The sequence below is a fragment of the Arachis duranensis genome, chromosome 6 (genome assembly GCF_000817695.3).
Source record: "Arachis duranensis cultivar V14167 chromosome 6, aradu.V14167.gnm2.J7QH, whole genome shotgun sequence".
Lineage (NCBI taxonomy): Eukaryota > Viridiplantae > Streptophyta > Magnoliopsida > Fabales > Fabaceae > Arachis > Arachis duranensis.
Window position 1 is genome coordinate 32,718,575 of NC_029777.3, and position 26,565 is coordinate 32,745,139.

The following is a 26,565-nucleotide window of genomic DNA, read 5'->3' on the forward strand; positions in this document are numbered from 1 at the left end:
TGTATTATAAATAATATTTTGTATAATAATATCTAAATTAATATAATTTTTTAATATTATAAAAAAATTTTGTATAATAATTAATTTTAATAAATAAAAAATATTTAGATATTTTGTATTTATATATTTTATATTTAATTATTTAAGTGTAAAAGATTTTATTGCCATTTAAAGTATTACGTATTAAAATATTGTCATTTAAATCATTTATTTATGTACTATAATATTCTATATTTATTAGAGCCCATCAATGTTTTTCTTTTATATAAGCCTTTGATTTTAATCTAATAAAATTTAATAATCTATATAAATGTGACACATTTAATAAACACATAAGTATTGAACTCATTTTAGACATACCTACATATTATATTTATATTAGTTGATGTTTTCTCATCAAAGTTTTAGGATTCATATTTCAAGCAAGGGTTTTTTTGTGTCTGGATAAAAAGTAGCACAAAATCGAATTATGCTAAAGCATCTCTCTGAAGCAAATCAGCAACCCCCTTAATGGTCTTAACCACTCCAAGTCAGTATCATTCTCTGAGCTCCAAGCTTGGCCATCATATCCACCACCATGTTTACCTTATACAACGCAACCATGATCTGAATATCCTAATCTCTAGCTAGAATCTCAATAATTTTTGCAATTAAATCCTTATCCTCACCACGCATCCCGGTTTGCAACCTTTAGATGACGAGAAAAGCATCCAACGAATCTGTTTCACAGATGACCACCTTCAAGCCACACTCCCATGAAAGAACAAGACCTCTCCATATGGCAAAAAACTTGCAACAGAGCACCAACCAATGCAGCAACAAATCAAAGAAACCCTTAATCCACTTTCCATTATCATCTAGGATGACATAGCCAAATCCTGAAGAATAGAGGTTTAGATTCACATTGGCATCACGGCTTACATTGGCAAAACCAGAAGGAAGAAGATCCCAAAAGGCCATTCTATGCTATATCTCAGACATGAACAGAACAAAAGATCAAAAATAAAGTTTTGGATAGTTTTACACTCACATAGAATCATAGAAGACAAGGGCCAAGAGTTTTAGGGGTCAAAACTTCCTGATTTCTGTGCCGCCATATTCACCAAAGCCTAGAGCCAAAGACCACCTTAATCTCACTCATAGCCTTTCGCACCCAAAAAGTGACATTTAGGCTTGCCGAAAATTCAAAACCTCAGGACAATAGACTATGATTCTTCATGGCACCTAGGACAAATCTCTGAGGCTGAGAGGACTCTCTTGTGTCTAAACTGAGCAGTGGGGATGACATTCAAAAGGCAGAGCCAAATAAAATTTTGAACTTCTCAAGAACAATATGTAATATCCTACCACACAGAACCTTATGCTTATATAGTGAAAATGATTTATAAGTAGGAGCCTTTGTAGTAAAAAGGATAAAACAAAATCGTTAAATCGAGTCTCAACCTAGAACACGTGGAGGCTAGCTACTGCTTTCACCTAAAGAAACTCCTATCTCAGATATTTAGAAGTGTATCAAATCACATTATCAATCAATAATCATATACATATACATACTCAGCAATAATTCAATATTTAGCACAGCCATCCGGCTCATAACATAATCCATAACCAGTCATAATTCATTATCAAATATAGCCATTTACCTCAAAACATACACAGCACTTCCAACCACATCATCAACAACTCAAATAATCACCAAATACAGACATTCGGCTCATAACATAAACCGCACTTCTGCCATCATCCTAAGTAACCTCTTATGATCAATATCAAGCATGATTCATCATTTTTCAACCTTACTTCAATCCCAAGCTACCATTTTTCCTAGCTTCATCTCATTACTAGGCAAACTATTATGATTTAGGGCTAAAAGAATCAAAATTAGAGGCTTAGAGGTTTGAAATTAGATTTTAAAATACAAAATTCATTTTTGCTAAAAACAGAAATCACGTGTACGCATGAGTACATATTTTGATCCATATCGTGTACGCAGCACCTTTTCGAGTATGCACACGCACCAAACAAAAATGAATGGCCGTGTATGATGGGATCTGCGTACACAAAAACTTCAGGTCACGTGTATGCATGGGCAATATATATCGAGTATGTATATAAATACCTATCCTCGTATGCACGTGTGCCAAACAGAAACGAATGGTCGCGTATGATGGGTATGCATACTCATGTATTGCAGAAGCTCCAAAAAGCTACTAAGTCCAGAATTTTCAGCTTTGTACACCAAACTTTGATCGAGCATAACTTCCTCATTTTTAAACATTTTTCCTCCGTTCTTCGAATGGCATAAACATCGCGGACCAAATTTTATTTCTAAATAAGTTTGACATAAATTAGATCCAGAGACCAAGTTATTCTCTGACAAAGTTGGGCCAAAATCACAATTTTCACCAAACATAACAAAGCTCCAATTTCAAAACATACAATTTCCAAACCCTTAAAACCAACCCAAGTCCTTATTAATTCAGCATTCTTCATAACTCTCAACTCAATATTCCATGTTCAACAATACACAATATACATTCATCATCTTACCAATCCTCTATTTTTATCAAACTAAGATTCAATAATTCAATGTCAACAATATACAAATACATCATCCATTTCTTAAGACAATTTCAACATCAATTTTACCATCAACATGTTACCAACAACAATCCAATTTCACTAACCATTCCACATATACCGAGTTACCTATACCATACATACAAGCTTCTATCTCAACCTCCAAAAATCACTAACCACATACATAATAATACAATCCATCTCAACCAATCAACAACATACAAATTCAATTCCTATCCTAGGGTCACTAGCCTAAATTTTCACATTACATTACATTTTAGATACAAGAAACTGAAATCATACCTTGGTCGATTCCCCAATAAAACATCGAACACTACCGATTCACTTTTTCCTCAAGCTTTCAAGGCTCAACACCTCACTAACAGAGTTTTCAACTTGCAATCCACTTCCAAGCATCCAAAATCACCAACAAGCTTCAACCCACTTACATATACATTGGGTAATACACATTATAGACACCCACACATACAAACTCAATACCCAAACACAACAAATCAAGAATTCTATTAGGATTGAGAATTCTTACCATACCCAAGAATCAAAGAGGCAAGATTAAGCATTTTTCTCAAGTTAATTAGATCCTATAACATCAAAGATCTCAAAATCTCAATACCTTTTTCTCAATATTTTCAAAAATCAAGGTTGGGAAAATTGGAAGGGATTCGTAGCTTACCTCTTGAATAATATTGTGGACTTTGTAGAGTTTGACGCTGCGGTCGCGTGGCTGCAAACGGTGCAGCAATCAAAGCTCGGAGTAGCAAGATATGGTGGTTTGAAGTTATACCAAGGGTTTGCTTCTTTTCCCTTCTCCCATTGCTGCTTCAGCGTTTTCAGCATGCAAAATGGGGAGAGAAAGAGCTGAACTCACTTTATTAAGTGAGTGGGTTGGACCCATGGGTTCGTTTTGGACCCGGTTCGACTGGTTCGGCCTGCTCGGCGCAATTTTGGGCCAAATTCTTTAAAATTAGTGTCAAAAATCTTGTTTTAATTTTCTCTATCACATTAAACTATAAAATTTCTTTTTCTAATTTTCTAGAATAAATATTAATTTATGTGTTAATTATTTATTAATTAATTGAATTTTACATTTTACCCACCTATATAGGAATTTTGTCCACAAAATTCGAATTCAGTTACCTAAGAAAAGGCGCAGATAGTTTATTCGGATTTCTAATTCAAGTTCTCAAATATGCCCCTCAATACCGGCAAGACTCCACCCGACTTTGACTAACAAAACTTTCTTTCCGCGCAACCGTTTAACACTGGTGTCGTCAATTTTGACCGGAGTCACTTGGAGCATCAAATCTTCCTTTAACTGGACGGATTCAAGTTTTAACACATGGCTAGTATCAGGAGTATACTTTTAAAGCTGCGACATGTGAAATACGTCTTGCAGGTTGAAAAGATATAGCAGAAAAGCTGCTTGATATTTGACCGGCCCCTAATCTGCCTTAATACTTCAAACAGTTTAATACATCTCGATTTTAATTCTTTAGTTTTGATTGCCCCACTGATTCTAGTCTATTAAAGTAACTTTTAAGAATGTGTAACTTCCTCCTTCAAACTACCAATGCCTTCTTCTTTCTTACTCGCATAACTTATCTGTTGGCTTTACACAGTTATAATCTCAACTCGAATTCGCTTAATCTTTTCTTCATTATCTTGTCTTTCAACTTGGGACTTAGAATGGTTAATACTCTGGGGTTATTGTAACACGAGGGTGATCAATGTACTTTGCAACCTTACCAAATTCTTTGATAAATTAGTCTCCTCTAATAGGCGAAAAGCAGGTGAACTTGTCATTCAATTCATGATTACCTAACGACATTACATCTTTTGGTCATTACTTGGGGTCTTTCTACGAGGCGTCATCACGCTGTCATGATGTCGCATCAGTTCACATCCTCATCCCTTAGATAGTGCAAGCGTAGAATTTCCAATTAGTTCATTAGATTTAAGTATCACAAATTTTAGTATAGAGGTTACCCTTTCTCTTAAGGTTTGAAAAGTCGTTGCTATCGGACATCTAAACAAACAGTGCGTCCTAACACGTCAATTTAATCACAGACATGTGACCAATGAGAATTTAAAGTTTCACAACTCTTCTTGAGATTGCATCATTATGCACTCCTCCTTCCATGTCCAGGCACTTTTCTTTAAGGAATTAGCATCTTAGTGTTTATATCTAGAAGTTATACGAGGTGCCAACTAGGCTTGAATTGGTTCTCAAAAAGATATTAAACCTAAAGCCGATTTAAACCATTCGACGGCGTTCGCTAGAAAATGTAACAAAGTTTGGTACGGTGGTTGAGCCAATCTTAGAAAATAGCCAAAGGCGCAAGAAGAAGAACTAAACTATGGAAAGAACCAAAATTAACCTTGATAGAGAGAACAGAGCATACACAAGTTGATTACATCTCAGCGAACATCAATGGAATACAAGTTTACAAAAGAGAGCAACTCTACTGGCAGTAAGTCCTTATGATTCAAGGATTTATGTGATTATACCAAGATAAGCTCAGACTCATCCCAGAAGGAGCGAGATCCATGTACATAAGAAATAGTATTGGAAAGATAATCAATTCATTATGAATGTCAAAAAGCTTATCGAGTAATCGAAAATTGTGTATAATTGTGTTGTATAACTAATTGATGGTAACTGATGGAGTTGGGAATTGTGAGTGATAGTGAGTATGGTTGATTATGATAAGATTGATTCTAGTTTGTTTGATGGCATTGTAAGGGTTGAATTCGTGATTGATTGTGATGATAGTTGACTGTGTGTGAATTAAGGACAAGTACGCGATTGTATTTCCATGTGAATGTTTTGCTAAAAATTTTAGTCACATTGGATGAAATGCACATGGGGTGTTTACAAATAAGGACTACGGTTGTATTTAAAAATGTATAGTTAAGGCATAGAGGAGTTTAGTAATTTAAAAGAAGAAACAACTCTAAATGCTAAAAGGGCTTTTATAAGTGGATGAAAATGTGAACTAAGGATTTGGAGTGAGAGTGATACCGAATAGTCAACTATGACATTAAAATAAGCTTGAGCAATGATTATGGAAACGTTTGGACTGCTAACTTGGGTTGTAATCATGGTACATGAACAATTTGAAAAGGTTGATATTGTGATTGGTTGTCATATTGAACTGTGATAAGTTAATTATTGAAAATCTTCTATCTGATAATTTGTTGAAAATTCAAAAAGGAATTTATAATAAAATTTTTAATATAAGTTACAAAAGAAAGGCTAAGTTAGATTGCGAAGAAGTGTTGACGTAACCCCTCACGTATAAATCTTTCTGTTATTATCTTCTTCTTCCTCTAACATAACTGGTGCTTCACACCGGGAACGCTTAACTGAACGAACTTTGTTTCTATTACTCACCTCATCTAGCTTCTAAGTCCTGCCAACTCTAATAGTGTCATCATACGTAATGCAATTGGAACTGATCCGGCCCCCAACACTAAATCTATCGCAAGTTAGCAGTTGAAGATTAAACCCATGTCATGCCGTGTCATGCATCTTCCTCGTAGTTTACACTCACTAAGTTTCAAATAGCAGCTCCGTACAACCAAACTAAATTCTCCTTAAGCTTTACAAGTTCTAATGGCAATATCTTATGCGGCACTCTCAGGTTTGGTTCTAGTTTCGACACTTCTAGTCCTAACTTGTCATTTCTGTCTTAGGTATGAATGAATACAATGTGTCAATGTCCTATAACATAATTAAAATTCAACCTCTAATTTCACGATTACCTTCACCACGTTGGGACCGACCAACATCCTGAGTTCTTTCATGTGGACAATATCAAGAGATATGCCTTAAATCTCTACAATGGTAACATGGACCTGGCCCATACCTACGAGGCTAACCTAGAACAGTCTCATCATGGCCTTCTAGTAGTAGTGCCCACCTCATTAAGCAATCTTTCGTGAATTGGCTCTTCTAAACAAATTCAGTGAAACTCGTTAGCCTTTGTGGATACACGTAATTAAAGATATCTCTCCTAAGTCCTTTCTCATGCTAAGCACACATCCACTCCTCATAATTGGCTAGATTTCCTTGACAAGCTTTTGAGAAACGACATATGTTGTCGAATTCACGAGTATAGTCAGCAACGGACATATCCTTTTGCTTCAGCTGCGTTAACTCCAACTCCTTTGCAGTATGAAACGCATGCAAGAAATATTTTCCATAAAAATCCATCTTGAACTTATTCCAAGGGACATCCGTTAACTCCACCTGCAAGGTATGACACAACTCTTGCTACCAATTCTGAGCATCTCCCTTTAACATATAAGTCATTATCTCCACTGATTGTACTTTAAGAACATGCTGAGTGTACAAAAATCTCTCCACGTCACGAAACCACTGATCAGCCTCAAAAGCATTGACATTTCCATTAAACTAAGGTGGACCACTCTTGAGGAACTCAGTAAGGGTCATAGACCTATAGTATCGACCTACGTTTCTTGTACCAGCACCAAAGTTTTCATCTCGACATCCTTGCGTCGGTTCAACCACAGAATTTTCTCTCTGAGTACCTTGTCCAGATCTGTCAAACCTATTTGGTCCCTGTTCACACCAAACAATTGATATTAAGGTGATCAGTTTCAATATCTCAAGTTTAGTGCCCTAGAGCCCTAAATGCATAAAAGTATGCTACACATATCAGTCAGATATCCTAAGTAGCATATAGACACACACACACAGAGTATGCACAGAAGCATAGTTAGTCCTTCTCTCAGGCTCTAAGGAATAAACTGCTCTGATACCATAATGTAACATCCTACCACAAAGAGCCTTATGCTTAAGTCATAAGACAGAGGTAGTGGTGAGGTATTACGACCTCTAAAAGTAAAATTATATATATAAAAGGATTTATAATTAGGAGCCTTTATAAGAAAAAGGGTAAAACAAAATCGTTAAATCAAAAAGCGCAACTCTCACGAAGCGATAAAGTAAACGAGCAATGTAAAAGTAAGCTAACGTGAATATAAACAAAAGAGAATTCCAAGGTACAAATATCAAAGCTTAAGACTCGACTCGCGAAGACTAAACCAGCCAGAGCACATAAGTGTATACATATAAATATAAGAGAACCCAAAGAAACCCCAAAATATAGTTACAGAACCTGTTTCTCCAAAATAACCTCTAAGAAGATAATACATCATATATATATGAGAGCAATGGAGATAATAAGTATCTATATATATAAATACACATAACTAAAATAAAGTCCCAACAACTCAAGATCTTCTCTTATTAGAAGCTTCCAGCATGCCTTAGCGAGGAGCCTTACGTCCTGCATCTAAAAACTACAAAATCCGTACGGAGTGAGAACCGGAGGTTCTCAGTATGGTAACAGTACCCACATATCTGACATTTAATGTCTTGGAAAAGCCGAAGGCAATCCTAGAACTTCTGACATATAATTAAAGCTTATAAACATAACTAAACCATGAAAATGAAATAGGCAACTAGCCAAGGGTCTTCAGTCTATCTAAAACTCCCTTTTCCAACTCTTTTGATCCTCCCAACCACTACCAGAATCAAATGTCACAAACACAATTATTACAAGCAAGAAAATCACAAATAGAAAGCATTTACAGCAAATAAACATGTAGCAAATAGTTTATGCAATCACTTAGGCAATCCAAACAAGTCACACCAAACAAACATATAGATGCATACGATGCATGCCCTGTCCTAGTGGCTGATGAGTCTCATCTGTCGGTTATAAAGCCAACCCGATAAGTCTTGGTAGCTAATCATTGGAATGTCCCTCTGTCGTGCATCCCCAACTCGAGTAATTCTCAATCATAATTATAATCATACAACACCTACACTGGTGTTTATCCACGGGGGCGAGCTCATCTGGAACTTTTACAGTGTCCGGCCACACTTTCGACATAGGGTCAGTAGAGTATCGAGTCTCAACCTGGAGCACGTGGTGGCTAGCCACTGCTTTCACCTAGGAAAACTCGTATCTCAGATATTTGGAAGTGCATCAAATCACATTATCAATTAATAATCTTATACATATACATATTCAACCGCAATTCAATATTTAGCACAACCATCTGGCTCATAACATAATCCATAACCAGCCATAATTCATTATCAAATACAACCATTCGGCTCATAAGATACACAACACTTCCACCCATATCATCAACAACTCAAATAATCACTAAATACAGCCATCCGACTCATAACACAAACCGCACTTCTGCCATCATCCTAAGTAACCTCTTATGATCAATATCAAGCATGATTCATCATTTTTCAACCGTACTTCACCCCCAAGCTACCACTTTTACTAGCTTCATCTTATTACTAGGCATACTATTATGATTTAGGGCTAAAAGAATGAAATTAGAGGCTTAGAGGTTTGAAATTAGGTTTTAAAACACAAAACTCATTTCTCCTGAAAACAGGATTCACATGTATGCGTGGGCCACGCGTATGCGTGAGCGCGCATTTTGGTCCATGTCGCGTACGTAGCACCTTTCCGCGTACGCACGCGCGCCAAACAGAAACGAATGGCCGCGTATGATGGGATCCGCATACGCAGAAATTTTAGGTCACGCGTACGCGTGGGCCACGTGTATGCATGAGCATGCATTTTGACCCATTTTGCGTATGCAACACCTGTTCGCGTACGAACACATGCCAAACAGAAACGAATGGCTGCGGATGATGGGTTCGCGTACGCATGTATTGCCGAAGCTCCAAAAAGCTGCTAAGTCTAGAATTTTCAACTTTGTACACCAAACTTTGATCGGGCATAACTTCCTCATCTTTAAAATATTTTTCCTCCATTCTTCGAACGACATAAACATCTCGGACAAAATTTTATTTCTATAGAAGTTTGACATAAATTGGAGGTCCGGAGACCAAGTTATGCTCTGTCAAAGTTGGGCCATAATCACAATTTTCACAAAACTTAACAAACTTCCAATTTCAAAACATACAATTTCCAAACCCTTTAAAACCAACCCAAGTCTTTACTAATTTAGCATTCTTCATAACTCTCAACTCAATATTCCAAGTTCAACAATACACAATACACATTTATCATCTTACCAACTAAGATTCAATAATTGAATGTTAATATACAAATACATCATCCATTTCTTAAGACAATTTTAACATCAATTTTACCATTAACGTGGTACCAACAACAATGCAATTTCACTAACCATTCCGCATATACCGAGTTACCCATACCATACATACAAGCTTCCATCTCAACCTCCAAAAATTACTAACCACATACATAATAATACAATCCATCTTAACCAATCAACAACATACAAATTCAATATCCTAGGGTCACTAGCCTAAGTTTTCACATTACATTACATTTTAGATACGAGAAATCGAAACCATACCTTGGTCGATAACCCAATAAAACCTGGAACACTACCGATTTACTTTTTTCTCAAGCTTTCAAGGCTTAACACCTCACCAACAGAGTTTTCAAATTGCAATCCACTTCCAAGCTTCCAAAATCACCAACAAGCTCCAACCCACTTACATATACATTGCCTAATACACATCATAGACACCCATATATACAAACTCAATACCCAAACACAACAAATCAAGAATTTCACTAGGGTTGAGAATTCTTATCATACCCTAGGATCAAAGAGGCAAGATTAAGCATTTTTCTCAACTTAATTGGATCCTATAACGTCAAAGAGCTCAAAACCTCTACATCTTTTCTCAATATTTTTGAAAATCAAGGCTGGAAAAACTGGAAGGGATTCATGGCTTACATCTTGAATAATGTTTTGGGCTTGGTAAAGCTCGACACCGCGGTCGCGTGGTCGCAAATGGTGCGACGATCGGAGCTCAAAGTAGCAAGATATGGTGGTTTGAAGTTACACCAAGGGTTTGCTTGTTCTCCCTTTTCCCGTGGATGCTTCAGCGATTTTAGCATGCAAAATGGGGAGAGAAAGATCTGAACTCACTTTATTAAGTGAGTGAGTGGGGCCCACAGATTCGGTTTGGGCCCGGTTCGACAGTTTTGGCCCAATTTTGGGCTAAATTCTTTAAAATTAGTGTCAAAATTCTTATTTTAATTTTCTCTATCACATTAAACTATAAAATTTTCTTTTCTAATTTTCTAGAATAAATATTAATTTATGAGTTAATTTTTTATTAGTTAACCGGGTTTTACAGAATAGACCGTTAAAGCCAATTCTAATTTATCTGGGAGTACCAAATAACCCTATGACTCAGTAACCACTTATACCCTTTTAAGAAATGAGAAGATTCTAGAGGAAGCATGAAACCGGACCCAACCTAGTTGAGCTCTAAATTGGAGTGAGGGATTTAAGCAAAAAATATAATGTTTTACCTCATCCAGAAGAGGTGTGGCTAGAATATCAAAAGGCCAAGAATCATCAATCCAAATATAAGAAATGTGCAAATCAGAGTCTGAAATGTGGACAATAAAAAATGTTGAGTTTAGAGAAAACCTTGATGATGACAATCATTTGATTAAGATATAATTGATTGAGTACATTAATTTTATCTTTTAAGTTTACAGAAAAGTCTTAATAGAATCTAAAATTCAGCAAGAAACATATCAAGAAAATAAGCATTCATTGTGATACTTTTTTATCAAAACAAGAAGGCAACAAAAAGGGAAGATTCTATGAGATTAAATTTCAATAATTCACTTTTAAAGATTGGCCTCCATTATATAGCTAGCAATCTTCCAAGAATCAAGCTCATATATGATTGGAAAGCTACTGCACTTGCTATCAGTCTAAGGAAGGAAGTATTCCCTCATCAATGCCAACGGCTAAAATAATTAAAGGTGCAACAACTAGCTTGATGAAAAGAAAAAATTTTTCTACATTGAAGATGAGATATCAAGATCTATATATGATGATTCATCCAAGGAAGAAGGCAACCAATTTAAGCACAACTCAGATCATATACACAACCTTTTGTATTGAGAGATACGAAAGGCAAAGAGAGTTGATCACACAAAAGCCATTTAATCTTATATTTGAGTGTTTGATTTTGAAAGTGGATTAGGATTAAAGTGGACTTAATTATCCTTATTTAAGTTAGATTAGCACATAGTGGTTACTAAGCTTGGGTTAGCTTAGGTGTGTTATAAGAGTGTGAGTTCCTTGGAATTGGTGATTGTATTCATTCTTGATTATAGTGAAAATTTGACCATGGTTCATGGTGGAGATTGGATGTAGGTCTCATTGCACTTGGATACTAAATCAGGATATATCATTGTGTCATCTTCTTTCTTTATGTTTGTCATTGCATACTCGAGTGGAGACAAAAACTAAAATAATCTCCTGATTTATCAGTTCTGCTGCATAAATTGTAAAAGTGATTATTACTTGTGTTTTCTTGATTTAACCCCTTCTTCCCAAGTTACTAGAAAACTTTCAATTAGATCAAAGCTTAGTCTCAAGGAATAAGCTTAAAAACTTGGAGTAAAAGATCCATTGCAGCTATTGTGGCTTACACGTTGACTGAAAGACAATCATGTTAAAGGTTTCCTTTCTTTAATGGAACCAACTATTCTTATTGGAAATAAAGCATGAGGATTTTTGTGTAACCAATTGACTATAACACATGAAAGATCATTGTGAATAAGCTAGACGTTCCTTCCAAATGCAACGATGATGGCAATGTTGTTCCAAAGGAAGATTTTGAATGGATATCTGAAGAAAACAAGAAAGTGGAGCTGAACACCAAAGTTATCAATATGATGCATTGCGCCATTAGTTTTGAGAAATTTAGTAAAGTCTCAAGGTGCAAAAAGTAAAAGAGATATGTGACAAATTGTAGCTCACACATGAGGAAACCGAGCAGGTACCCGTGTTGACATCCTTTTGAAAGAATATAAAATATTCTTCATGATGGAAGATGAATCAATTGATGCAATGGTTGAGAGGGTCTCCATCATCATCAATAACTTTGATGCGATGAGAAAACACTTCTCTGAAGAAGATCTTATTAGAAAGATCTTAAGAAGTCTTACCAAGTAATAGGAGACCAAGAGCACTGCAATATCTAAAGTAAATGATCTCAACAAGATTACTTATGATGAATTGAGAGAAAATGTAACATCTCTTCCAATAGAATACCACGCTAAAGTTATGACATTTTTACTAGAAAGGACATTACATGAACTTTTTTATTATTATCTATTTAATATATGAGTCTTCACGACATTAACTTGTTGAGAGTTATAAGAAAAGCCAATTTTTTTATAATACAAAACATGTTCAAACAAATATATTCACATAACTATTTATAAAGATGTAGTACTTCAAATATTAAGGGCAAGGAAAATAACCCCAAAAAGTAAAACTCTATTAGTATGAATTCTCCTACTCATTCACAGCTTCTCAATAAGTATTCTTGTTCGTGTCTCTGAAAAGAGTTGGAATATATTGGGGTGAGAACAAATCAACGCGTTCTCAGTAAAAAATAGGAGTGTCGTAAAAACAAAGAATAAGTGCAAATCATTAACTTGTATCTCAGGAATAATTATCTTTTTCAAGTCTTTAAATCCTTTAAAATTGTACTTTAAACAACTTAGTTTCTTTCTTAAAATTACATTTCTTTAAGAGGATTTCTCGTACGTATGTAATTTGAAAACCTTAAATTTCTGAGCCTTTACTGTGACTCTTTTATAAATCGTTTATTGAACATATCTATTTTAGTTTCTAATACGTAAGAATTCCAATCCACATCAATCTCCATTATACTTGTAAACCAACAAGCACAAGCAAAATACACAATACAAATACATAAAATTCAAATAGCAAGGAGTTCATAGATATTCACAATACGATAATACAAAGCACATCCAAGCAATTAACTCAAACATATATGATATATGTTTATCCTAAGCAGACTATAAGTTCATGTGTCAGATGATCTACTCTTGATATTACCTAGGCACAAGTCCTAGATATGACTTTTCAAATGTATGGCTGAAACCATCCAATTGACTTTTAAATTGCATTAATCCCTATGACATACCCATTCAGTAAACTTCTAATTGCACTAAGCCCTATGGCATAGCCATTTAGTTGGCTTCAAATTGTAAGACCTCCTAATTTTGAAAATTAAATAATTAGTTGTTTATGAATTATTATATTATATTGATATTTTTTTCTAAAAAAATTGTGTTATTTTCTCATTCTGTGCTTGAAGTATCACCATAATGTCATCTTCCTCATTGTACTGTACTGCTCCAGACTCCACTACAAGCTACGAAGCCTTCCTATTTTCTTGCATTTCATTTGCACATTTATTTTTTGACATTTCAGTTCCAGCTTCACTACCATCATCACAATTGGCATTCCCCAAGCAATCTGAAGTCTCCCCTATGTCATCATTACCTAGCTACAACGCTACCATTAGTTCTTGTACCTCAACTACACCTGGGATGTTGTCTGCTATACCCTTCGTTGAACACATGTCTCCCTGGCAACCACCTTCGCAACTTGCTTCCTCATCTTCCTTCGCATTTGGGACACCCAGCCTCATTCCATACCCTACTGTACCACCACCCCATTCTCCCTTATGCTTTGCAATAACATCGCCGTAGCAACCAAGGCCTGAACCAGTTCTCCCTCCGAACTGGTCCGCCACCAAACCTCCACTTACTCGCAGTGTACTCGCCACAGCCAAATCACCAGCATCGTTCCCCCACCCATCTCCTCCATTCAGATCTCGCCTCGTCTCAACAAACCCGGACCCTCCACCATAGCCAGTATTCGTCACCCAAACCTGGCCTCCATCACCAACCGCTTCCTGGCTCCCCTTCCCTCCCTCACTATTCGCCATCGTGGGGTCTTCAAACCTATTTTGGGCCATTAAATTATTTTAATTAAGTAGTTAATTAATCGCCGGTCTTACACTTCTATTATATAAATACTCCGTTAAACTCATGTATGATTCAATTCTAATCTACACATTTTTTTCAAAAGTAGATGTATTTTATTCATTAAATGAAGTAAAATACAATGAGGTCCATTTTATGACACATAATAAAAAGAGTCAAAATTTTTAAAGTTTTCACTAAAAGGTGAATACATCAACAAAATTTGAATGAAAGAATCAATATATTAGGAAAAGAAAAGTGAGCTCAGCACATTCTCTATGTAGTGAAGAAATTGGGTATTGAACCCACGACCTCCTTCTTTTAAAAATTTAAAATAACTACTAAGCTATAAATTTAAATTATTAATTAAGTACGTTTGTTATTTAAAGGATAATGTTGCAAGAACTTGAAGTTAAAAGAAGAGTGATAAGATATTTATATTTGTTTATATTATTTTAATTTTATTAAGAACTTAATGATCATGCTATTTATAATTTTATGTTAAATTTTTTTAAGATTTTAATTTTTTTAATTTTAATTTAAACTTAGTTTTTCTTTATTTTCTATTTTATTAATATATATGAAATATGAAAGGATTGAATTTTATATTTGCTTGAAAAAATTTAATTTTCCTGTAGGTAAGATAGGATTGAAAACTCTAGGATGACTAGGGTTAAGGTTGAGAGATTCTCAACCCACAAATAAGATAGTATTAAATTTTAAGAAAATTTTCAATCTGCAGACAGAGATTGGGTAGAGTCTAAACCTTACACTACTCTATATATTGTTAGCCTTAGTGAAGACCTAATTAAATAATATATATAATTAAAAATTTGATAAAAATATACAGACTAACAAAATAATTAAAACTTATCTTTAACTATAAACTAGTGTATGTTCCCGTGCCCTACATAGGGTAATACATAAAATTATATAAAAAATTTTTGTTAACAATTAAATGAAAAATATATATAGTAATTATTATTATTATAAATATTTTATAATTTAAAAATATTAAAAATAATTAATATTTATTTTAATCAATTTGGATTGTTTGAATGATTTTCTCATTTATCTGTTTAAGCAAGTATTTGGAGTTCGAATATCACCCTTAATAAATAGAGCGTTAATATGTGGTGGATTAATCCTCGACTTGCCGAGTTAGGAAATCCGTAGAAAAAAATTGTATTTGTCTTTAAAACAGATTAATTTTTCATTAATAGCAATATTTATGGACTTTTGTCTTTGTTGAAATTTACTTAGGACAATTTTATTTGTTGGTATCGTATTCATTCTTAAAATCAAAACAATATGATCAACATTGTTACTTGTTAAAACTTACACATTTTATGAAATGATTTTTGAATTTTCAAATTTATAAATTTATGTTATTATAAAATTTATTAGATCGATTAATATTTCTTGATAACATGGTGTACCAAAATACCATCGTTGAGTATTACTTAGTGTAAAGAGAAACCAATAATAACTTTTGTTATTAAATATATAATTTATTCTATTGAAAAATAAATTAATATTTTTTAAATTTATAAATGCATTTTCTTCTAATTTCTTACACCTTTTTATTTGACAATATTTACCATTAAAAAATAGCAAATGACTATATTATCCCACAACATATATATGATGTGCAAAATAATTTCTTGTTTTGAAATTAATTCTGGTTAGTGAGATAAAATTTAAAATATTTTTTATTTTCTTACTCAAATTTAAATTTAAATTTAGAATTGATTAATGGCTCATTTTTTTAATTTCAACAAAAAAAATAAATTGGTTAGATGTAAAATATTTAGCATTTAATAATTTCAATCATTTAAATTTTAATTACCAAAAGTTGGATTAAAAATTAATTATAAACTTAATAATCGAGAATATATATTATATTAGTACATAAATAATAATAATATCCAATGTATTAATTATTTATTTTTTTGACAGAATTAATATACAATCTATTGAGGATTGATTTATTCTCCAAAATTTTTTTCATAAATTTTGTAATATGTAAAAATAGTGATCTTATTTGTTATTATTATTAAACAATTTTTTATAATTTTTTAATTAGGTAATTAACTTAATTAATAACTTTTATTATTGCTTTTTATACTAAAAAAATATCAGTTTATACTATTTACATATTTTTCATTACTAATAAATAAATAAATAAATAAATATTTACACTATTATATTTATTGTCCTAGATTATGACTTAAGTTACTTATTTTGTATGTTAAGTAATATTTTGTATGTTAATTTATTAAATATTAAGATAAAAAAAATTGTTCAATAAATTATATAAATAGTCATTATAAGAAAATGATATATCATATATAATAATCCTTGATATATATATATAGTGTCATGTATATATTAAAATTATCTATTTTAATTATGTGAGTTATTATTGTTATTTTTACTTTTTCGTTACATAAAAAAATAATATTTAAAACTAAAAAAGAGATAATTAATTTTTTTAATTTAAATTAAAAAATGTCTTATAAATATATTTAACTTTTACATATACTAAGTGTTATAGTATTAAATAGTATAGTATTTGCTATAACAATGACTCAAAATATTAATCCAAGATATATTTGGGTTTAGTAAGACCTTAATGCAAGCAAGATCAACTAAAATCCATTGTTAGGTCCCAAATCCGACTTAGGTTCATTACCTTAAAGGTCCAATGCAGATGAAGTCCACGCATCCCCTCTTAAATCGACTCAGATTGGATTTTCATTACTAGATAGATATGGTAATGAGTACTTAGAGGAGCGTGAGAAGCCTCTTCCCATCCCTTAATCCTATTTAAAAAAAATGCCCCTGTTCCTTCTTCATCATTGTAAGTTCTTGTTTATACCCCTTAGGGAATGCAGATTTTTTTGGTAAACTTTTGAAAAAATAAATACAAAAAGACATAATATAATAATCAGAAAATAATTAGTTCAATATAATTCAACACAATTTATAAATATTCGTTATGAAAAATAATATTTCAAAAGGAGAAAACATAAAAACATATTCCAACATAATAACATAACATAATTTTTTGGGACGATACTGAGTGACGTAGTGACGGACTTGAGAGGCAGAGAAAGTGAGTTAGAGAGACAGGATCGTGGCTGAGAATGAGTTTGAAAGAAAAAGGAAGAATTCAAATTGGAGGCAGAAATTAGGGTTACTAAACAAGAATGAATTATGTATATATAAATTTGGATAATTAATAATTTTATTCCATGAGGCGAGTACTTATGTCTGTGTCCCCATTAAGGATGGCAAACAGGAAAGCCCGTCCTGTCTCGCCAAAAGTCCGCGATCTAGTGGGCTAGCCTGTCTTGCCCTGCTTAGTAAGATGGTCTTAAATTTCCCCTTCACCCCGCCTAATAGTAGGCTGGCGGGCTCTCCCTTTTTTATAAATAATTAAATATTAAACAATATATAATTTCACAATAATTTCAATAAATTTATAATTTCTAAAAATATAAAAAAAATTATAATCATAAATATATAATAAACATAATTATAAACCAAATTTTTGGAAACAAAATAATAAAATTAATATTGTCTAAAGCAAAAAAAAATATTGTCCAAAATATATAATTAAACATCTTCAAGTTTATAATCAATCAAACATAAAAACATAATCCAAAATATAACTTGGAACATCTTCAATTATCATCTTCATCCTCTTGTAGATTAATATCATAAAAATTTGTAAAAAAAGGGTCTTGACAAAATAAAAGCTTGGCCCAGCGAGAAAACCTGCACCGTCCCACCGAAGCCCGCCAAAACTCATGGATTAGGCGGTGCGGGGTAGGCGGGTTTTTTAAATTTGGCAGTCTCAAATTTTCAGCCTAACCTTCCTTTTTTGTCAGGTTATGCGGGTTAGCCCGATGGATTTTGGCCCGTTTGCCATCCCAAGTCCCCATCCATTTTTGGATGGCAGGTCGTGAGGATTTCACGAGTCCCCATCTAGCCCCAAAATGCGAGTAATTCCTACAAATACCTTTTTTGGCTATTTTTGTGATCATCCCTATTGCTAGCATTCATTGGTTTGTGACGTGGAGCTATTTTAGCCATTCAATAAATTCTCAGATAATCAAAGTTTAGGTTATATCATTTTTATACAGTCACATGTATCCTTGTTATAACAATATTAATAGAAGATAAATAGATAAACGCTAAGCTATTGTTTGAATATAAGATAAAAAAATAAGAGAAAAGAAAATAGAAAGAAAGAAGATGAGAGGAAGGAAAATGGAAAGAAAAGTATATTTTTGTGTGTGTGTGTTTAGATGAAGAAAAAATGAATGGAAAGAAAATAAAGGAAAAAATTTCTTTTGCTTGGATGGAAGTAAGAAAAAAAAATATAATAGAGTAAAATTATATTAATATTTTTATATATTATATATAAATTATAATTCAAATGGTAACTCTATATCTTAACCCATGTTTGCACTTCTGCATAAGTTTTCTTTGCAACTTTGAAGAGAAAAAATTTACATAAGCTCCACATACATTTTTATATTTTTCATTCAATTTTTTTGTTGATCTAAACAATAAAAAATTAATTTTTTTCATCTATTTTCTTTTATGTTGATAAACCAAAGCCACCCCAAAATTACCTAAATTCCCCAAACTTAAAAACATTGCATAGTTATCTCCATTTATATTTCTATTTAAACTGAATTTAATGAATTTGAATTAGGGTAATAAGTAATAAATTGAATCTATAGGATTCGAATTACTTGACATTTTGATTCGAATTATGTCATCCCCTACTAAATCGAATCTATAAATTTCAATTTATATGGTCTATGCTAAATTGAAGTAATAAGGTTCAATTGATGCTCACTTAATAGCAATTCAGCTCTTTATAAATCGAATCTCCTTCATTCGATATAGTAGTTGATGAGTTTGGAAAATACCAAATTCAATTAATGATGATCAAACATTATTAATATGATTAATTGCAAAATTATTAATATGATTTCAATTCATATATGTTGATTAAATTAATTTTGCTATGCAGGTTTTGATTGGGCCGAAAAGAAAAGGAAAAATAAAACAAGCCCGTTAAAATATTTTCAGCATTGATACAATATTTATTGTGGCTGAAACAATAATTTGTTTATTGGGCCAAATTCAATCAATATTATTATTGGCCCAAATCAATGTTTCTACCAGAAATTTGCTTGCTTGGTCCGAAACCAATTTTGAGAGAAAGCAAATGTTTTGATTCATGCTTTCAACGGATCTCCTTTTTATCATATGATGGAATTCAAATTCTATAAAAATGAGTTAATGCAGTTCTTGGAACTATGAGAGAGAAATTATAATTGATTAGATGGTTGGCCTTAATGAGGCACGCTACTCAGTAAAAGGGAAGCAAAAGCAACTCATTTTTTAATTACTTTGTTCAAATTCATTTAATTGCTTTTCTTTCTACTCTCTCTTCTCTCTCGTCTCTCTTCTCTATTCGGTCATATCACCGTAGAAACCATGGAGGCTATGGCAAGCTACCGTAGAGAAGAAGAAGCAAGCAACAAGACCATCACAATGATGGCAAGAAAAAGAAAACAAAAAGTATATTGTGGTTGAGATCTTCACCAAGAAAGGTAAGATTTGGTGAAGTAAGCTCAAGCTCTCCATACCAAAAATGGAAGAGAAGATTTCGGTCAGAGGAAGAAGATCCTTGAGGGATGGTTTGTCTCAGCTTTTGATCAACTACCACAGGAGGTAGCTACTGTAGCTACGTGGTGAAGTTGCAGAAGTTTGAGCAGAAGAAGCTGTTATGCATCAAGAAGCATCAAGGGTTATGAGTCCTTCTTGGAGTGCAAGCAAGGAGGGATGTTTCGGATTGATGAAGCTTGGTGTAAAAGGAAGACACAGAGGTAATTGCATGTTGGTTAAAGCATTCGGTTTCCTCTCCTCTCTCTCTGGCCAAACCGGTTTTCTTGAAGAAGAAGAAGTTTAGCTTGGTTAAAGTGGTTTCAACCGTGGAGGCTTCCCCCTATATAAATAAGGGAGAACAGTCAGGGCTTGAAGCAAGAAAAAGAGTGAAAGCATAGTGTTCACATAGCTACCTAAGCTAACAGAAATTCTTCTCCTTCAATGTTCTTCATTTTGTATTTTTATGTTTAATTTTGTCTGTCTTGAGTCTCATGGAAAAAGGTAAACAGTGAGGTTTGTAAGAAAAAGACATAGAGCGGAGAAAGGTAGAGAGTGCAAAATTAAAAAAAGCCATAGATGTTCTTAGAGGTCCTTTGTATATCTGCGTTGTGTTTCATGATTCTGTGGGAATCTCCTTGCAAGTTGGGTTAGCACTTAGCAGTTGAAAGCTTAGCAGTGATAAAGTCAAGTTCAGGATTGGGATTTAGATTCTGGACTTGACCTGGATAGGAAGGGTTGTTCCTAGGGAGAATTGGTGTTTGTAATCAAGGGTGATTATAGTGAAATTCCATCATTGTTGTGATGAAGACTGGATGTAGGCTGCATTGCACTTTGCAGCTGAACCAGGATATATCTTGGTGTAATTTTCTCTCTCTTCTACTCCATTCTTGATTCTGCTGCACAGGAGACAAAACTGAAAAATATCTCCTGGCTGGTCACGAGACAAAACGAAAAAATCTCGTGGCTAGGTACGAGACAAAAATAAGAAATATCTCCTCAAGTGTTCTAAAGGACAACAAGGGTTACTAAGCGAAAAGGGGGCTAAAATTCAACCCCCTTCTCTTAGCCACTGATAAACCATCAATTGGTATCAGAGCTTGGTCTCAAAGAGATCAAGCTTTGTAGCTTGGAGAAAAGATCCAGATGGCAGAAAATAGTGGCTCTAATCTGGTGTCCTACAACCTGACAGAAGGACAATCAAGCAACAGACCTCCACTTTTCAATGGGAAAAAACTACACCTATTGGAAGGAGAGAATGAAGATTTTGTTGCAAGCAGTAGATTATAGACTTTGGAAGATTATCCTGGAGGGTCCTCAATTTCCAACCACCACAAATGCTGAATGAGTAGTCTCTCTTAAACCCGAAGCAAGCTGGACCGAGGAAGACAGAAAGAAGATGGAGCTCAATGCCAAGGCTGTCAACTTGCTCAACTGTGCTATCAGCTTCGAGGAATACCGACGGGTATCACGATGCACAACGGCAAAGGAAATCTGGGACAAACTTCAAATCACCCATGAAGGAACCACCATAGTGAAAAAGACCCGAAAAGATATGTTGAACAGAGAGTATGAAATGTTTGCAATGAAGGAAGGAGAATCTATTGATGAACTGTTCAAAAGATTCAACATCATCATTGTTGGCTTAGATGCTATGAAAATTACGTATCCTGATTCTGTGCTTGTGAGAAGAGTTTTGAGATGTCTCACAAAAGAGTGGAAAACTAAAGCATTAATCATTTCTGAGAGAGCAGTAGTTTAGATTCCATGACATGTGATGACTTGAGAGGAAACTTACTTGCTTTTGAAAACACTTATTTGAAAAAAGATTCCAAAAAGAAAAGAATTACTTTTACATCTGTGACTAACCCTCTGGATGATGAATCCAGTGATAATTCCTCTGAAAATGAGTTTGTGTTGTTTGCCAAAAAATTCAGAAAAATGGTGAAGTTCAAGGAGAGAGGCAAAGGAGGTAGCTCAAGAAAACAAAAGAAAGATTTCAGCAAGGTGATATTCTACAACTGCAAAGAAACTAGACATTTTAAATCTGATTACCCTAAATTAAAGAAGGAGGAGAAGCCAAAGAGAGGAAAGAAAAAGGGACTGATGGCTTCATGGGAGGACTTGGAAAATGACTTAGACGATGATGAAGAATCTGAGACCAAGTCACAACCATGTCTCATGGCAGATCACATTGATCAGGTAGTCTTTCACAACCCTGACACTGAAGATCTTCATCTTATGATAGACCACCTTTTTGGATGTTTTCTGCTTGATAACCAAGATCTTGAGCAACAAATCACCATCCTAAAAGCTGAAAATGGTTTTCTTAAAGATAAACTAAGGGAGGTTGAAACTGCTGTTGATCTTGTTGAAGAAAACAAGCAGTTAAAAGCTCAACTTAGAAGCTGTGAAAGTGATCATTCAGTTGTTGCATATATAAACTGTTTCAAAGAAAATGAAGAGTTGCTGAAAAAGATCAAAAGTCTTGAAAATGACTCAGCTAAGTTCACTCAAAGTTCTGAAAATCTAAATCAATATTTTGGTTAGTCAAAAACCACTCTATGACAAAGCTGGCTTGGGGTATTACAAAAATTGCAAATCTGTTGAAAAACCTTATTTTGAAAACATAGCCTCATCTTCAAATGATACAAGGTTTCAAAACCCAACAAGCTTTAACAAAACAACAACTCCAAGATTTTGTAGACTATGCAACCGAAATAGGGACTTTCCCATTCAATGCTTTTTTTGTGAAAGATTGATTGGTGATAAGGTTTACAAAGTTATTTTTGACTACAATGGTTTGGGACAGAGGAGATGGTTTAAAATGAAAGGATCTAAGAAGATTTGGATACCTAAGGTCACTTAAGCTCATTTTGTAGGTATGCCTAGCATCCAAGTGGAAGGACAATATGTGGTATATGGACAACGGATGCTCTAGGCATATGACCAAAAAGGCAACCTTCTTCATAAAACTTGATGAGTATGATGGAGGGTTTGTCACTTTTGGTAATGATGGTAAAGGAAAAATAGTGGCCATTGAAAAAGTTGGTAAAAGTTTCTCATCTTCTATGAATGATGTTCTTCTTGTTGATGGTTTGGAACATAATTTACTTAGTGTTAGCCAATTGTGTGATTTAAGTTTTGAAGTTGTCTTTAGAAAGTTTGTGTGTTAGTTGTATGTGAAAAATTTGGAGATATTTTATTTGAGGCTAAAAGGTGTAATAACGTGTATGGATTGACTCTTGAGGACTTGAAAGATAAAAAAGTAACATGTTTTACCTCTCTTGAATCTGAAAAATGGCTATGGCATAAGAAATTGGGTCATGCTAGCATGTACCAAATTTCTAAGCTAGTTAAGAAAAACTTGGTAAGAGGAATTCCAAATATTAAATTTGATAAGGATCTTACTTGTGATGCTTGTCAATTAGGCAAACAAGTAAAATCCTCTTTTAAAACAAAAGATGGAATTTCAACCAAGAGGCCATTAGAGATGTTACACCTTGATGTTTTTGGACCAACAAGAACTCAAAGTTTAAGAGGTAAACACTATGACTTAGTGGTGGTGGATGATTACTCTAGATTCGGTTGGGTACTTTTTCTTGCTCATAAAAATGATGCTTTTCATGCTTTTTCAACCTTTTGCAAAAGAATTTAAAATGAAAAAGATTTAAAAGTTGCCCATTTGAGAAGTGATCACGGAAAAGAATTTGAAAACCAAGACTTTGAAAAATTCTGTGATGATTTTGGAATTGCTCATAACTTTTCATGCCCTAGAACACCTCAACAAAATGGGGTTGTTGAAAGAAGGAATAGAAGTCTTCAAGAGATGACTAGGGCTATGTTATGTGAAAATGAGGTTCCAAAATTTCTATAGGCTAAAGCTGTAAATACAGCTTGTTATATTTTGAATAGGACCATCATAAGAAAAGGGTTGAAGAAAACTCCTTATGAGCTATGGAAAGGAACCCCACCTAATCTTAAGTATTTCCATGTTTTTGGATGCAAATGCATTGTACTTAACAACAAAGAAAATCTTGGTAAATTTGATCCAAAATCTTACGAGGAAATGCTTGTTGGATACTCCACCACTAGCAAAGCTTATAGAATTTACCTCAAAGAACATAGAACCATAGAGAAATTCATACATGTATCATTTTGTGATTCTAATTCAATTCCCAGTACTGTGATAGATAATGATTCAGATTGTGAAGATGTTGTCAACAAAGAAACCAATGGAGAAAACCCCAAGTCTGTTCAGAATGAATCTGTCTGTCCAATTTTGTCTCGTCAGAATAGAGGAGACATTTTTGTTTTGTCTTCTGAATCAGCACGAGAAACTAAAACAGAACAGCGTGATGAGGCTCAACAAGGCTTAATCTCAATCCGAAAACCAAGAGAATGAAAGTCCATGAGGGGTTATCCTCATGACTTTATCATTGGTGATCCCTCACAAGGTGTAACAATAAGATCCTCATCCAAAAGGCAATCCAAACCAAGAAACTTTGCTCTCTTGTCACAAATGAAGCCTAACAATGTTAAGCAAGCACTTGAAGATCCCTCTTGGGTCAAAGCTATGCAAGAGGAGCTGGCTCAATTTGACAAAAATGAGGTTTGGACACTAGTACCTCATCCAGATGGTAAGAAGGTAACGGGTACTAAGTGGGTCTTTAAAAATAAACTTGGTGAGGATGGACAAGTTTTTTGTAACAAGGCTAGATTAGTGGCCCAAGGTTACGATCAAGAAGAGGGTATAGATTTTGATGAGTCTTTTGCTCCAGTAGCTAAAATGGAGGCAATTAGGTTGCTTCTTACCTATGCTGCCCATAAGGGTTTCAAAATATTTCAAATGGATGTTAAATGTGCTTTCCTTAATGGCTTTATTGATAGAGAAGTGTATGTGGCACAACCCCCCAGTTTTGAATATAAAGAGTTTCCAAATCATGTTTTTAAACTCTCAAAGGCCCTTTATGGCCTTAGGCAAGCTCCAAGAGCTTGGTATGAAAGGCTTAGTGCCTTCTTATTGGAAAATCACTTTCAAAGGGGTACCACTGATACAACTTTATTTATTAAAGCATCTAATGATGATATTCTCCTAGTTCAAGTTTATGTGGATGATATTGTGTTTGGATCAAGCAATGAATCCTTGTGTGAAGAGTTTGGAAAACTCATGTCTAGTGAGTTTGAGATGAGTTTAATAGGAGAGCTAACTTTCTTTCTTGGCCTCTGTTCATACCTTGGGTCAAGTTGTCCGACCCAGGATGTTTAGCGACAAGCCAACCGACCTCTTCAGGTCAGACTATCCGACCTCTTCTCAAAGAGCTCGGCCAACTCGCCAAAGGAGCCCAAAGCAGGCCCAAAACGAAGGAACACAGCCCAATCTAAAGGCAGGCAAAGCCCAGAAAGATAAAGGCGGTTCCCCTAAAGATAAGATGACCTCACTCAAAGATAAAGATAAGATAAGATAACTATCTTATCTCCAGAAAGGTCACTCCTCACCATTATAAATATACTGGAGCACCCAGGTATAACTCACACTTTGATTCTACTCAAAACCTGCTTAATACCCTTGCTAACTTAAGCATCAGAGTCCCTTGCAGGTACCCCCCATCCTTCGGGGATGAAGGATCAGCAGCACCACCATCTCTAAACAGGTCGGACACGACAGCTCCGGCCACCAGCTCTAAACAGGTCGGACACAACAGCTCCGACCAGTACAGAAGATCTCATCCGAGATTGACCTTCAGTTTCAGGTAACCCTCGGAACATTGGCGCCGTTGCCGGGGAACTTGGAAGTCATCCCATCACCATGGCGGACAACCATGACAACGACCATGATTCAGATCTAGAGGATAGAACGCCGCACAAAAACGCGGACACTACACCAAAGGATACTCCTCGACTTAACAACGAAAAGGATTCTCCAAACACAGGAGCCATGGAGGCGCTTCAAGACCGTTTAAAACAATTGGAAGAAGAAGCCCTACATCAACGAGAGCCTAAGAAAGACCAATAAACGAAGATAAAACGATGCCGGAAATTGGAGGACAAACTCCTAAAACTCGAAGCCGATCTCAAGAACAAAGCTAATCGATCCTCTCATGAGGATAGCTCCTGCAAGGACCAGGATCCATTCACCAAAGAGAGCATGAAAGCTAAAGGACCCAAAGGACTTCAAAGCTCCAGACATGACTCACACGACGGCACATCAGATTCAAGCCATCATCTTAGCAATTTCAGAAGCAGGATGTATCTCACGGAGGCCTCAGATGCAATCCGTTATTCTCCATCCAGAAGGACAAAGCCAAACACGCACCAAACCTATTAGGGATCAAGCAAGGAGATCAAGAGAGCCTTCACAACTACATGAAAAGAT